Below are 13890 nucleotides of genomic sequence, written 5' to 3'. Positions count from 1 at the left end.
TGGACAAAATGCTATTGTAGTTTAAATCAAAGACTCTATCCAACTCAGGAGATCAGGGATACAATCATGAAAAATGGCATCTATGCTGGGCCTTAAGAGTGGGGATGTTTTCAAACAGTGAAAATGGAAGGAAAATGTTGTTTTGTTTATTTGTTGTTGTCTTTCCAGGTAGAGGATACAGTATGATCAAAGATATAAGCAAGGAGAGTACCAGTTATGTTTCGGGGAAAAGGAGAGAACAATTAGGTAAGAATATAGGAGGATGATGAGAGAGAAGCATGAAAACTATGGTCTAGGCTAGAGAATGGACCCAAATGTGGGAAATTTGGGAGCCTTGGATTAAATGCATCAGCAATGAAGAGCTAATGAAAGTTTTGAACAAGTAAATCAAATGATTAGTAAAGCTGTAATGGTTTAGGGGACTGGTTGGATGTTAATGAATAGAACAAAACCCACTCAAATTACCTTAACAAAATAATAAAGGAAATGTAGGAATTACAAAAAGCCAACTATAGGAAATGCCATTAGACTTTAAGGGAGTTGGAAACCTATAAGACAAGCACTCTTTCCACACCTGTGTTTGTGTGTGTATTTGTATGCATTTTTGTTTGTGTGCGTGTGCATGTGCACGTGTATGTGTGTGAACATCTCTTCCATTTACTGGATGTTCTTTCTGAAAACTTATTTCCTCCACTCTCCTCAGAGTTCCTAGTTCTCTTAACTATGATTTTCACCTTGATCTGGACTAACAGAGAGTTGAATCTAGTCTCTATTCTATACTCACAGTACCATATAATTATAGTTTCTGGGTTTGGTGGCTCACATTTTTTAGACAAATATCTAATTTATATGACCTAATCAGTTGCTTCTTGAGTGACCTAGTAAAAACATGGTTACCTAGGTCCAACTGTTTCTTTATCAGGTATCAAGGAACTGGTATGATTCTGGGAAATTCTAAAGGAAGAGAGTCTGGGCTGGGCAGACACTTCTAAATATGTGTCACAAATGAATTTAAGGCGAGAGAGTGAAAGCAGGTAATCCTCTAAGGAGGCTCTTGTAATAGTCTACACAAGAAATAACAGTTGTGGTAGGTATGGAAAAGAGAACTGAACCAAAAGCCACAATCAAAGGAGAATTTAATAAATGATCAATGGAAATCTGTGTGGGAGATTGCATGTCAGAAAATAATGCAAAGCTATCTTTGAAGTTTGCATGCCAGAGACCAGGAAAATGCCTGATGTAGTTTCATAAAACATTGGAGACTGGGTGGTTTAATATATCTTCCCTTTATGAGAAAATAAAATTGAGACCAGAGAGAAAAAGAGACTTAAGCAACAGTCAATTAGTAGTACGGTAGGAATTAAGACTTAGGGAGATTGGACTTGGCCAGGAAGTAGTGATAAAAATTTGGACCTTGAGTGGGGTAAAAAAAAATGGTGTTGCAAGATTTCCAAGAAAATAGACAAGAATACTATTCCATGGGACGTGTTAAAGACACAAAGGGAAAGATACCTGTGTTAGTAAAGTGAAGATAAAAGAGTAGTAGAATTGGGCACTGAATAAGAGAGAAGTGGAAGCTGGTCAGGACTAGGGCTAGTCATGGTCAGGCAGGTATAGAATGTATAAGAAATCAAGTTAGTTGGTAACCAAGAACAGTGAAAGAAGGCTTATTAGTCATCAGTGGTAGTGTGAGTCAGAAGCCAGATTTCTATGGTCACCTAGCCAACTGGCAGCAATTAAATGGAATCCAGGTATTAACATATGCACAACAAACCCAGGAAGAGAAGATGGTTTTGGTGGAGAAAATTGTGAATTTGCCACATTACACATTTTGAGATTGCGGTGTTGACAAGAAATTCAGGTGGAGATGCCCTGTAGACCACTGAAACTGTGGGAGTGGACACTGGAAATGTAGTCAGTGCCATGTCTGTCTATCAAGTGACATGGTAAAAGTGACACTCTAGAGAGAAGAGATGTCTCAGTGTAGCCTTATTTTAGTAGGGGAGGGGAGAAGGAAAAGAGGATCTCAAAATAAGGTCATTAGTCTTGGACAATCAGCAGATGAAATAAACAGGAAGAACTGGAAATAACAGAACAAATGAGCACAAAATATGAAATAACTATATTTACTATATTTAAAATAAATTAAGATTTAAAATAGTTGGTAGAGACTATGATGAAAGAATAAGAGCAAGAGTGTATTTTAAAAATAGAACTTGTAGGAATGACTAGTGAATTTAAAAATTCCACAAATGGGTTAAATGGCAGATTAGCTATCTCTTTAAAAGAGACTTAGCAAATCAGTAAAGGATCTCACCCAGATTGTAACATAGAGAGACAAAGACACAGGAAATATGAGAGACATGATGACCAATAACTGCTGCCCAGGAGTCAAGAAAGTAGAGAAAACAAATATGGAAAGAAATAATGTCTGATATTTCCAGAAACAGAAATATTAAAAAAAGTTAATTCTCTTTCATTAATGACCAATAAAAACAAAGTCACAACCAGGTATATCACAATTAAACATCAATGACAGGAAAATCTTTAAAGGTAGCCAGAGGAAGAAAAAGACCAATCATAAAATAATGACAATCAGACTTTTCATCAACTATAATAAATGTCAAGAGACAATAAAACATTACATTCAAGCACCGAGTGAAAATAATCAAAAGCCTGTTGATTTTATACTCAACTAATTATCATTCAAAAGTGAGGGCAAAATATATATTTAGACAAAGTTTGAAAATATATCACTTATTAATCCTTGATGAAAATATCAAATTATGTACTTGGGTAAGAAGAAAACTGATCCCAGAAAGGATTGGGAACTGTATGCAAAGGAAAAAAAAGTAAACATGATGCTATATCCAAATAAGCACTAACTATGAGGACTATTATCTAAATAAGGAAAGTCACTTTTTTGTTAATTCTAAGAAGATGAAAACTTTGTCTTAATCATTTATGAAACTTCATTAATGCCTACCACAAAGTGGACTCACAATAAATATGGATGATTAAATAAATATGTAATATATATATTAAATGTGTCTCATCTCAGTGTTAGGTCTCATTCCATGCTTTGCTAATGAGGAAACTGAAAATATAGAAGACTGAGCCAGTATCGTATGACATATTGAACCTGATCCACCCTTTAGAGAATAGGAAAGCTATTACAATGTCAAGAAAATTATGACAATTTCTCTTATTCTTGTAGGTCTGAGTCGACTAACAATAGAAAGTGCCTATTGCTTAAGAAGCTAGTTGGTTGTGAAACCTTAATTATTATTAGCTGTCTCTTATCTCATCCATGTTCTAAACATCACAAGAACTACAAAGAAATGGACAATGATGAATTCATTCAAGAAATATTAATTAAATACCCATTATAAGCCAAATACTATATTAGGTCTTAAGGATGTAACAATGAAAAAGACATATCTAAACCTTGCTCTCAAAGAGTTAGTAGTCCAACTGATAAGAAAGGCATTAAATGAGTCCTCATGCATTATGGGAATGTAGGAAATCCTATTGCTTACTGCGTGCTACATGCAAATGTAAGGGAACAATACATGTTCTCTAGTTTATAATACGGTAGAAGAGATTCCAAGTAATTAAAAACATGTGAGGCAATATATAGTCACATAAAGAATAAATGGTAAAATAAATTAAAATGCAAAACGCTATTTTCTTTAAAAATTTTTTTAATGTTTATTTTTGAGAAAGAGAGACAGAGACAGACCACAAGCAGGGAGGGGAAGAGAGAGGGAGACAAAGAATCCAAAGCAGGCTCCAGGCTCTGAGCTATCAGCACAGAGCCTGATATGCGGCTCAAACCCACAAATGTGAGATCATGACCTGAGCTGAAGTCAGACGTTTAACAGACTGAGCCACCCAGGCTCCCTCAAATTGCTATATTCCTGACAAAAATAAAAAGATGGTGAAAGACACAAAAAAGTTACATACATAAAAGATATGAAAACTTAAGATGGATTACTTTTATTTTTAAATTCTGAGGAATATCTTTTCCAGATATTCCATAATTTCTCAACTTTAGCCTAAACAAAAAATATAACAGAAAATAATTTGGAAGCATTTTTGTTAGTTTTCAGTTATAATTAAAGCTTGGATATCAAGCCTACTCTCAATTACTATTCCCCCTCCTAGTCCTAGATATCTACCTTTGAAATTTATCAATCTATTAACATTTGGGGTCATTTTTCTTTGACAATCTTTTGGGGTGGTTTAAACATTTAAACTTTGAAAATGAAAGCAGATGTTTGTCTTTAAAAAATGTTCCCAATGGGTACATATAACAGCTGATGTCTGAAAACTACTTTTTGGAAAAGTGCTGCACACTGTTGATACTGTCAGTACTTTTAGGGTGAAGTAAAGACACGTAATTACACCTACCTACCATGTAGATGAGATCTGAACCATGTTAACCTAAAAAACAGTATGATAGTACAAATATAGAAGACTGCTTGGTCTTAATTCTTAAATTGAGAGCTCTTGTAAATATCTAGCACCAAATTCTTAAACTTATGAATAACTAGTTACAGGAAGAAATAATCTTTCTTCTTCTTCTTCCTTTTATTTTCCTAATCAATAAAGATAAGGAAAAGATGGCAAGGCTATTTATATACATCTTTGCAAAATTAATACTAATGTGAAAACTCCTATATGCAGAACATACAATGCCAGCAGATCACTTTAATTTTCACTTGTAGAAGTGCACAAAATATAAAATAAGAAATGAAGCAATGAAGTGAAGGGATGCATTTCCCTTTGGTTGTTCCATAAAAGCAGTCTGAAATTCAGTCATAATCAGTAAGGCTTAGAAGACTTGATTATGCTGAATTATTATTCTAAAAGTCTAACCCAACTCAAGGTGGATACCAAGATAATAGGAAAAATTTCAGGGATTTGGGATTCCATTGGGTCTTGGGATTGGACTCTGAATTGCATGTCTTGTTTTCCCTGCAGCTCTCTGAAATCCTACTTGCTTCTTCCTTTATTTGTTCATTTGTTTTTCACTTCTGCAATTACTAGGTATCTACTGCATGCCAGGGACTTTTCTATAGAGAGCCATCACTTCTTCCCCTACAGACTCAACTCAAAGGTTTCCTTTCTGGAACTTCTACTTAACCCTTCTCCACAATAACTTAAACTCTCTTGCCACATCAAAATCAACTTCTCTGTTTCTAGGTTCCCATACCTTTTTGCTCATGACTCTGTTTTATATGGCATTTATCACAAGGTGACAGAGTGAGCTGCTTTTATGACTGTCTCCCATATGAGAGATGTGAGATCCTGGAAGACTGAGCTGTTGTGATCCTCCAGCAATAGTTCACACTGTACCTTAATCATGAGAAAGGGACTTAGGGTAGCATCCTAAATAAGCGCACAGGGTCTACAGTGGGATTATTTCTAATTCCAGCTCCACGTGACAAGAGACAAGTTACCTAGACTCTTTGTGCTTTAGTTGACTCGTGTAAAATGGGAATAAAAACAGTACCTGCCTCTTAGGTTGTTGAGATTGAGTTAATACATAAAAATAATTTAGGATAGTGTCTTACATTTGTTCAATACGTGTTAACTAGAATTTATCATCATCATCACCATCATCATCAAATTAGGCTTGGGCCACAGTCACTTAGGATTAGAGAATTCCCTACTCCCCACTTGATACTTCAAACGAGAACTGACACAGTTTTTAGAAGGAAAAAAGATTTTTCAGGCATTCTTTCTTTTTCTTTCTTTCTTTCTTTCTTTCTTTCTTTCTTTCTTTCTTTCTTTCTTCCTTTCTTTCTTTCTCTCTTTCTTTTTTCATTTCATTTTTTTGAGTTGGGCCTCTTGTACAGAATGTTTCTTGGAAAGATTACTTATTAAAATAAGAAATAAGTTTACTTATGAAATGTCATTTGATAATTTAGTTGGCATGAAGTTACCATACTAATGGTACACAGTGTATAACATATTGAACTCAAGAGATTTAAATGACAGAATAAGTGCATTATCATAGGCGGTGACAATGACAACTATGACTCACTGGCAAGCCATCCAAATTTGACTGAAGATTTGACCATCCATCCACAGTATTGACCAGAGAGTGACAATCAAACTCTCTGACATCTTTATTTATTCCTTAATCATGGCAATGTTAGTAAACAGAGTGCTTTTTGGGGAAGATGGAGGAAACAACATGTACGTTATTAAAACAATAAAGGCATGGTAAATTGGTCTGATTAATTTCATCAGGAAAAAGTTACACTAAAATTTGATGGCAATGACTATTTCTTAACAAATGCCACACTTCATTTATTTTGTATTTTGGATATTTCTCTCCAGATTAACAAAACTTTGTTGGAAAAAGATAATGATTTCAGATACAAGCAGAGGCATAAACTATTAATGCTACTGTGGAAAGATATACCTTATATGTACTAGTGCAGAAAAAGATGATTCTTCTTTTTTCTAAAAGTCACAAAATCCCTAAGGGAAGAACAGCTTGGAATGAAGCAATTAGCCTATCACAGATCACATAGTTTGGCTATGGAGAGGTATTCTTCGGTATAAGACCACAGTCATAGTTCTAACGAGTGCACTTGTTTGCTCCCTGAATCACCTCAGGTCTGGACAGAGAGAAGTAAAAAATGCTTATAGTTGTATCTGCACTTTATTTTTATTTAAAAAAATTTTTTTTAATGTTTTTTACTTATTTCTGAGAGAGAGACAGCATGAGCAGGGGAGAGTCAGAGAGAGAGGGAGAGTCAGAGAGAGAGGGAGATACAGAATCTGAAGCAGGCTCCAGGCTCTGAGCTAGCTGTCAGCACAGAGCCCAATGCGGGGCTCAAACCCACGAACCGTGAGATCATGACCTGAGCCAAAGTCGGATGCTTAACCGACTGAGCCATCCAGGCACCCCTGTATTTGCACTTTAAAATTCAGAGAACTTTCTTACATTCCACCATCTCATTTATTGTTCATAGCAAGAATTAGTTATTCTTTTCTAGATGAGGAATTAAGGATCAGAAGAGAAGTGACTTACTCAAGTCACAGCAAATAAATAGCAGAACCAGACAAGGAACTTTCGAGTTTTTGATTCCATATCCTGAGGAGCCTCATCTATTCCTCAAGTTCTTTTAATTTATACTCAGTACTTTGATGCTTAGGTCTCCCCCTTTTCAGTGTGAAGGGGAGAGTACAATTGATTCTTAGTAACACCTAACAACTTATACTTTTTTCTCTGAATTTTCATTTTACTTTGGCTGGGAATGTACACATCTTTTTATTGATTTATTTGTTCAACAAGCATTCATTAAGCTCTGTCCATGTACCTAGTTCATGAGGCAGAATAAAGGTTACACAGAAGTTTCAGGCAGGGAATAAGTCTATATATTTAATCAATAAGAATCAAACATATCTAAGAAACCTATCTCCCTCTATTTTATCATTCAAAAATTGATATTGTAAGCCTTCTGTTACTTTTTAAAAAATTTATTATTATTATTTTTAATGTTTTTTATTTATTTCTCAGAGACAGAGAGAGAGAGACAGCGTGAGCAGGGGAGGATCAAAGAAGGAGGGAGACACAGAATCTGAAACAGGCTCCAGGCTCTGAGCTGGCTGTCAGTACAGAGTCCAACGCAGGGCTCTAAAACACGAACTGTGAGATCATGACCTGAGCCGAAGTCAGACGCTTAACCAACTGAGCCACCCAGGCACCCCGCCTTCTGTTACTTTTTGATTTTCAGTGCATTGATTGTATATTTTGTGAATTTGAATCTAAATCCAAACAATATAAGAAGCATACTTTGATTTTGGGATGTGCTTGGAAACTGTGAATGAATTTCAATATTACAAAACACAGTCGCTTTATGAACAAAACAACAAATGGTCGTCATCATCAATATCACTCATTTCCTTTTTAAAAAAGTTTTTTTTTAATGTTTTTTTATTTATTTCTGAGAGAGAGAGAGAGAGAGAGACAGCATGAGCAGGGGAGGGTCAGAGATAGAGGGAGATACAGAATATGAGGCAGGCTCCACGCTCTGAGCTAGCTGTCAGCACAGAGCCTGACACGGCTCAAACCCACTAACTGTGTGATCATGACCTGAGCCGAAGTCGGACACTTAACCGACTGAGCCACCCAGGCGCCCCAATATTACTCATTTCCATTTCAAGATGAGAAAGAAAAGGCCTAGAACCATTTGAGTCTACACAGGAAGCAAGCTGCAGAACCAGGACTTGAACTAAACTCTCTTCATTAAATTGAATTTAATAATTAAGCTCCCCTTGATGTATCCAGAGATTGGAAAGAACAATGGAACATGGCAGAAAATATGGACAGCCTTTTGAGACAATATTCAGAGACATGTCTAGAACCAATCCCATTTTTAAGCCTACATAAATCAAACATACATGGATTTTGCAAAATCTAGACCACAGCCATTTTTTTTGTTTACAAAATTAAGTATATAAATCTTTTTCCTGGGGAGATTGAGGCATTTTTATATGTATCATTTACCACTATTAGAGATTCTTCATTAATAAAAATATTTTTATTAGTGTTATTTTTCATCCCAGCATCTCTAAAGAATAAAGGAAGAAAAAATATCATTTCAGCCTAACAATGAATAGACTAAAATACTGGGAAGGCAGTGTATTTTTTCTAATTTACCTGAGTACTTTTGTCTTTTTTTTTTTAATGTTTTTTATTTATTTCTGAGAGAGAGAGAGACAGCGTGAGCAGGCGAGGATCAGAGAGAAGGAGACACAGAATCTGAAACAGTCTCCAGGCTCTGAGCTAGCTGTAAGCACAGAGCTCGATGTGGGGCTCGAACCCATGAACCGTGAGATCATGACCTGAACCGAAGTTGGACACTTAACCGACTGAGCCACCCTGGCACCCCTGAGTACTTTAGTCTTAATGTTATTAGAACATATTGGTGTGGGAGCAATTCATTGTTTATGGTCTATAAGACTGAACACCAATTTTTTTACTAACATTGATATTATTTCACTGAATACTAACTGCATAAAAACAGAAGCTTCCTGGATCTATGTGATTTTGTTTATTTTATAAATTAACCTTGAAAAGGGATTTACCAAATGTCTTCCAGGGGCCAAAATTATGGTAAGCACTGGGGGCACCCTGATGGATAAAAGACACAGCAGTGCCCTCACAGTGCTTAGCATCTGGAGCAGCGCCATCCAATAAAAATATAATGCAATCCACATATGTGTTTTAAAAGTTTCTTCAGCCACATTAAAAATGTAAAAAGAAACAGGTATAGTTAATTTTAATACTGTACGTAACCCAATAATTTCTAAAATATTACCATTTCAACACAGAATGAACATATAAATTTTTGAGATATAGTAAATTCTTTTTTCAAACTAAGGTGTGTATTTTATATATATGACCTCTCAGTTAAGAGCAGCTGCATTTCAAGAATTCCAGAGACATGCATGGCTACTGGCAATTGTACTAGATAGACTAGGTCTAGGGGAGAAGATAGATAGAAAGCAATAAGAACAGTGTCAGTGCAACGGCAGTGAAATGCAGTGCTATGGGAGCACGTAGGAGAGCACCTCAACTAACTGATTTGTGTAGAACTAGAAAAACCTTCCTGGAGGAAGTGACACTTTTGACTAAGCTCAAAAGGATGAGCTGGCATTAGCTACAGGAGAGGATGGGGTTTGGGCACTCTAGTGCTCACGTTAATAATATCCAAGGCCTGTAAGTGTAGGGTGACTATGGTGTACCGGAAAGACAAGACCACAAGGACTCTAGTATGGCTGGAACAGAGATTATTTTGAAGAGAAACAGAGATGAAAATGAAAAAGTAGGAGCCAATCCATGAAAAGGTTTGCAAATCATGTAAAGGAATTTCGATTTTATTCTAAGGAATTCATTCTAAAGACTCAAGGCCTCTATTTATGGAACTAGCAATTTCAGACTGAAATGTGCTCCTCCTCACTGAAATACAAGGCGGGAGTAAGATAGATGGAGATGAAAGGCTAAAGCAAGATGACCATTTATTAGAGGTGATGAAGAGTTTGGTTCTACATTAAATTAGTCCCTTGGGCCATTTTCAAGTGTTAAATTTCATAAATCTAATTTTTCAGCTATAACTGCTTAACAAAATATGACTTATTTGTAAATTATTTTTGAAGGGAACACTATCTAACATGTGTGAGATATTAACATTAAAATTTCTGGCTAGCTGTTCTGAATAGTTTGTTTGAATAGTGAAGTCCCATAGGTCGTTTTTGGAATTATAAATTACTAATTTTGTAATTTACAAAGTAATTCATGGTAGTTATAAGTGTCATGCTTCAATTTGCAGCCTTGAACCTGTCTTCTGGTGCTCACAGGATATGGAAGAGTACTAGAACTGTACTTATTTTTACTAGTGAAAGACATCAGGCTTTAGGTTTTACAAATTACAACTTAATCACTTGAATTATTCTATAATCCCACTAAGTATATTGTGACTACAAGTGTGGTGGTCTTCCTTGTCCTAATGGATTATTAGATTTTTGAAAGAAAAGGGAGTGATTTATATTTCCATCAATATATGTGTTTTACCATGTGTCAGGAACTGTGGCATATTTCCCAGAGTGCTGGATAATCTTGAACATATTTAGTATGAATTTATTAGAACCAGAAAAGATGTCCAAATATAGTCACAGCATATTATAGCCTGCCAAAATACATGTTTGTTAAATAAAGATATTGCTTAGGAACTGTACCAGCTTGAATAGTGTCCCCCAAAGTTTGTGTTTATCAGGAACCTGTGAACGTGACTTTATTTTGAAATAGGATCCTTGCAGATATAATCAAGTTGAGGACATACTCTATTAGGGTGGAGCCTAAATCCAATATGACTGCTATCTTTATACTAACAGGAAAATTTGAACAAACATGTATGGGAATAGGGACAGTGGAGACAGAGACTCAGCGGCGTGATGGTGGAGGCAGAGACTCAGTGATGCATATACAAGCAAAGGAACACCAAGAATTACTGGCAAGTGCCAGACAGAAGGTAGAGTCAAGGAGGTAGGTATTCTCCCCCAGAGGCCCACTGATACCTTGATGTTGGACTCTGGCCTCCAGAACTGTGAAAGAATAAATTTCCCTTATCTTAAGCTACCAAATATGTGGTTCTTTGTTAATGCAGGAATAGGAAATGAAACTAATACAGACACCTTCCTGGACCCTCCATTCCTTCCCATATTTCCTTCAGGAAGTAGCTCTCTTAAGAGCCTTCTGTTTAATGCACTTGACAGATTAATCCCTTTCTCTGTTAAACTGTCCAGCATGGTATTTTACTCTCAAATATTCCTATATAGTCCTGCTTCTACCAAAAGAGCTGTAAGCCCAGAGCACATACTATTGCCATTAAATAATTCAATCAAATATTACATAAACTGGTGAAATATGAATGCAAAAGGAAAGACATCTGCTGTTCCCATGAGAACTAATTTGGATACTTTGGAGACTCTTAATAAAGATGAGTCATGTAAAAAAATGCAATCAAATTAGATGTAGGTGAAGTGATTATGGAAAGACTTAAAAAATTATGAAAATGTAGAAAATTATGAAAATCTAGAAAACACACTCAGATTGCTTTGTAAGTGCCTCTGAACTGTAAGTTCATTTTAATAAAAATAAAATCAGGGCTTGTAGAAGGTAGGTGATGAGCATGATTTATGTAGGAATGGATTTTATGGAACCGCAATTGGGACCCAAGCATCTCCATATATATAAATATGGATAGGTTCTGTAAATTCTCCACATGTACTAACTTTTTATATTACCCATACAATCATACTTCAGACCATAATAAATAAGAAGGTTTCCACTATAAGTAGAGCAACCATGTTTAGTAATACCGTTTTTTAATCTAGTCACTTACCAGTCAGTAAGCTTTGTAAACAGAGGCTCTGATCAGTTTCCCATTCTATCATTAGTACTCATATAATGCTTGGTGTATAGCAGCCTCTTCCAAAATAGTTTTTGAGTGAATGAGCACAAAATGCAAACCTGTTTTTTTCTTTTGTTTTTCCCTTTTCCACAGAATTATATCATCATCAATAAAGTTGTATTATATTATTATGGGCTGGTTTGAACTATAACAATGGAATCATTATGGGGAACTCAATCTTTTAATGGCATTTATTAAAGCCTACATATATATGTATATTCTTGGTTTTACAATATCATTTATCATAGCCCTAATATGTTTTTCACACCATAATCTTTCCGAAAATACTTAAATTGTTTCTATTCTACTTCTTGATATAATTTCTATGTAATGCCACAGTGTTAGTACCCCAAGTGTGAAGATTAGGACCCTGAGACAAAAATAAAATTAACTTAAGATCTTAAAGGCAAATACCCAGTTATGCCTCAAATTCTAGATCAGTACTGACTCTGCCATTAATTAGGCTGTATACCTTCAAGGATACTATTGACCCTCCTGGAGCCTCAGTTTCTTCATTTATCAGGTGAGGTTTTTGACTGGATGATCTCTAGGATGCCATCAGCCCTAGTCTTCATTTTCAGCACCAGAAAATTCTGGATTTTCTTATGAATAAAAAATGTGACTTTTCACTGTTGTCATTTCCATATGGGAGACAGAGAACAACACATACAGCTTGTTAAATAATGACAAAAAGGTAGGATAAGGTGGTAATGTTTAGTAAGTATAGGGTGGAAAGAAAGGGACACAAGACAGAGGGTGAATTAATGCAGCCTACTTGTCCAAACTCTTTTTGGGAAAAAAAAATACCATGGCATATTTTATGATCATCTAATCCACAAGAATTTTGCTCTTACTTGCCTAAAGGAATCTCAATGTTAAGTTGAAAGGGCCTTGATGTATGTATAAAGCTTAAAACATTTAAAGACTTGGTCAACTCTTTATATTTTATTATCCTAACTAAGTAAAATATAGTCTTAGTAAGCTATGTCATAAAACAATTGCTATATGATCTCTAAATCCTGATCTGAATAAATTTATAATCAAGCTTTATTCCTTGAACTAGAGATAATATTTAGATTAGAGGCAACCAATATCAGGTTCTTTTTATAAGGTACACAATTATTCATTTTCTCTATTTTAGCTACTTAGGTAACTTAATAGGAGCCATTGGAAAGAAATCCTAATACATTTGGTAAATAAAAGTGATGTAGGGTTTTAGATGGCCCACAAGACAAAAAATGTAACACAAATACTGTTAAATAACTGCAGGAGTTGTATTTTTGCCTTGGAAAACTTTCACCATGGAACACAGCTGTGAAACAACTTTGGCTTCAAACAGAAAGGCTATAATAAAGCGCCTCCTAGCTAGACTTAAGTTCAAGAGGTTTATGGTGGCAAACAGCAGAAAAGATGAAATGTTTCAATAAGCCCCTCAGGCTGATTTAGTTAGCATTCACAAAGTGGAATAACCTATACATCACATACCCTTTGTTAGCTGGTTGTTTAGAATAGATGTATGAGTCACTAGATTTTATTTTAGCAGTTGGGCAATGCAATTCTCCTTTTGCCCAAAATATTAAAGTGCAGAAATGTGAAACTAAGAGAGGCAATGTCAGATCTTATACCAAATGCTTATCAACCACTGTGATGGATCAAGAAATTCTGCTCTTGCCATTCTATATTTCACCTTGGTAGGCACAAATGATAAATTACCTCTCATGAAAAAATAATCTATTGTTCAACTAATCAGCAACTACAGTATATTTTCTTAAATTGTGTGGGGCGAGGTGCTGGGGAGGGAAGCTTGCAAAACCAAAAGAAAGCTGATATAGAGAGAAGGAGAGGCAAGATTCTATCCTGGATGATTTTAAGTACAAATGAATACTTCTGAGAG

The 13890-nt window shown here is 35.4% G+C and overlaps 1 protein-coding gene across 3 annotated transcripts in view; it reads right to left on the bottom strand.

Annotated features, from left to right (window-relative positions):
• Positions 1-13890, bottom strand: part of METTL15 (methyltransferase 15, mitochondrial 12S rRNA N4-cytidine) — a 188224-nt gene that overhangs the window by 23537 nt on the left and 150797 nt on the right. The gene's annotated exons all lie outside the window — the stretch shown is intronic.

Source organism: Crocuta crocuta, unplaced genomic scaffold (genome assembly GCF_008692635.1).
Source record: "Crocuta crocuta isolate KB4526 unplaced genomic scaffold, BGI_CrCroc_1.0 scaffold884, whole genome shotgun sequence".
In the NCBI taxonomy this organism is placed as follows: domain Eukaryota; kingdom Metazoa; phylum Chordata; class Mammalia; order Carnivora; family Hyaenidae; genus Crocuta; species Crocuta crocuta.
This window is presented reverse-complemented; position numbering and strand designations above follow the sequence as displayed.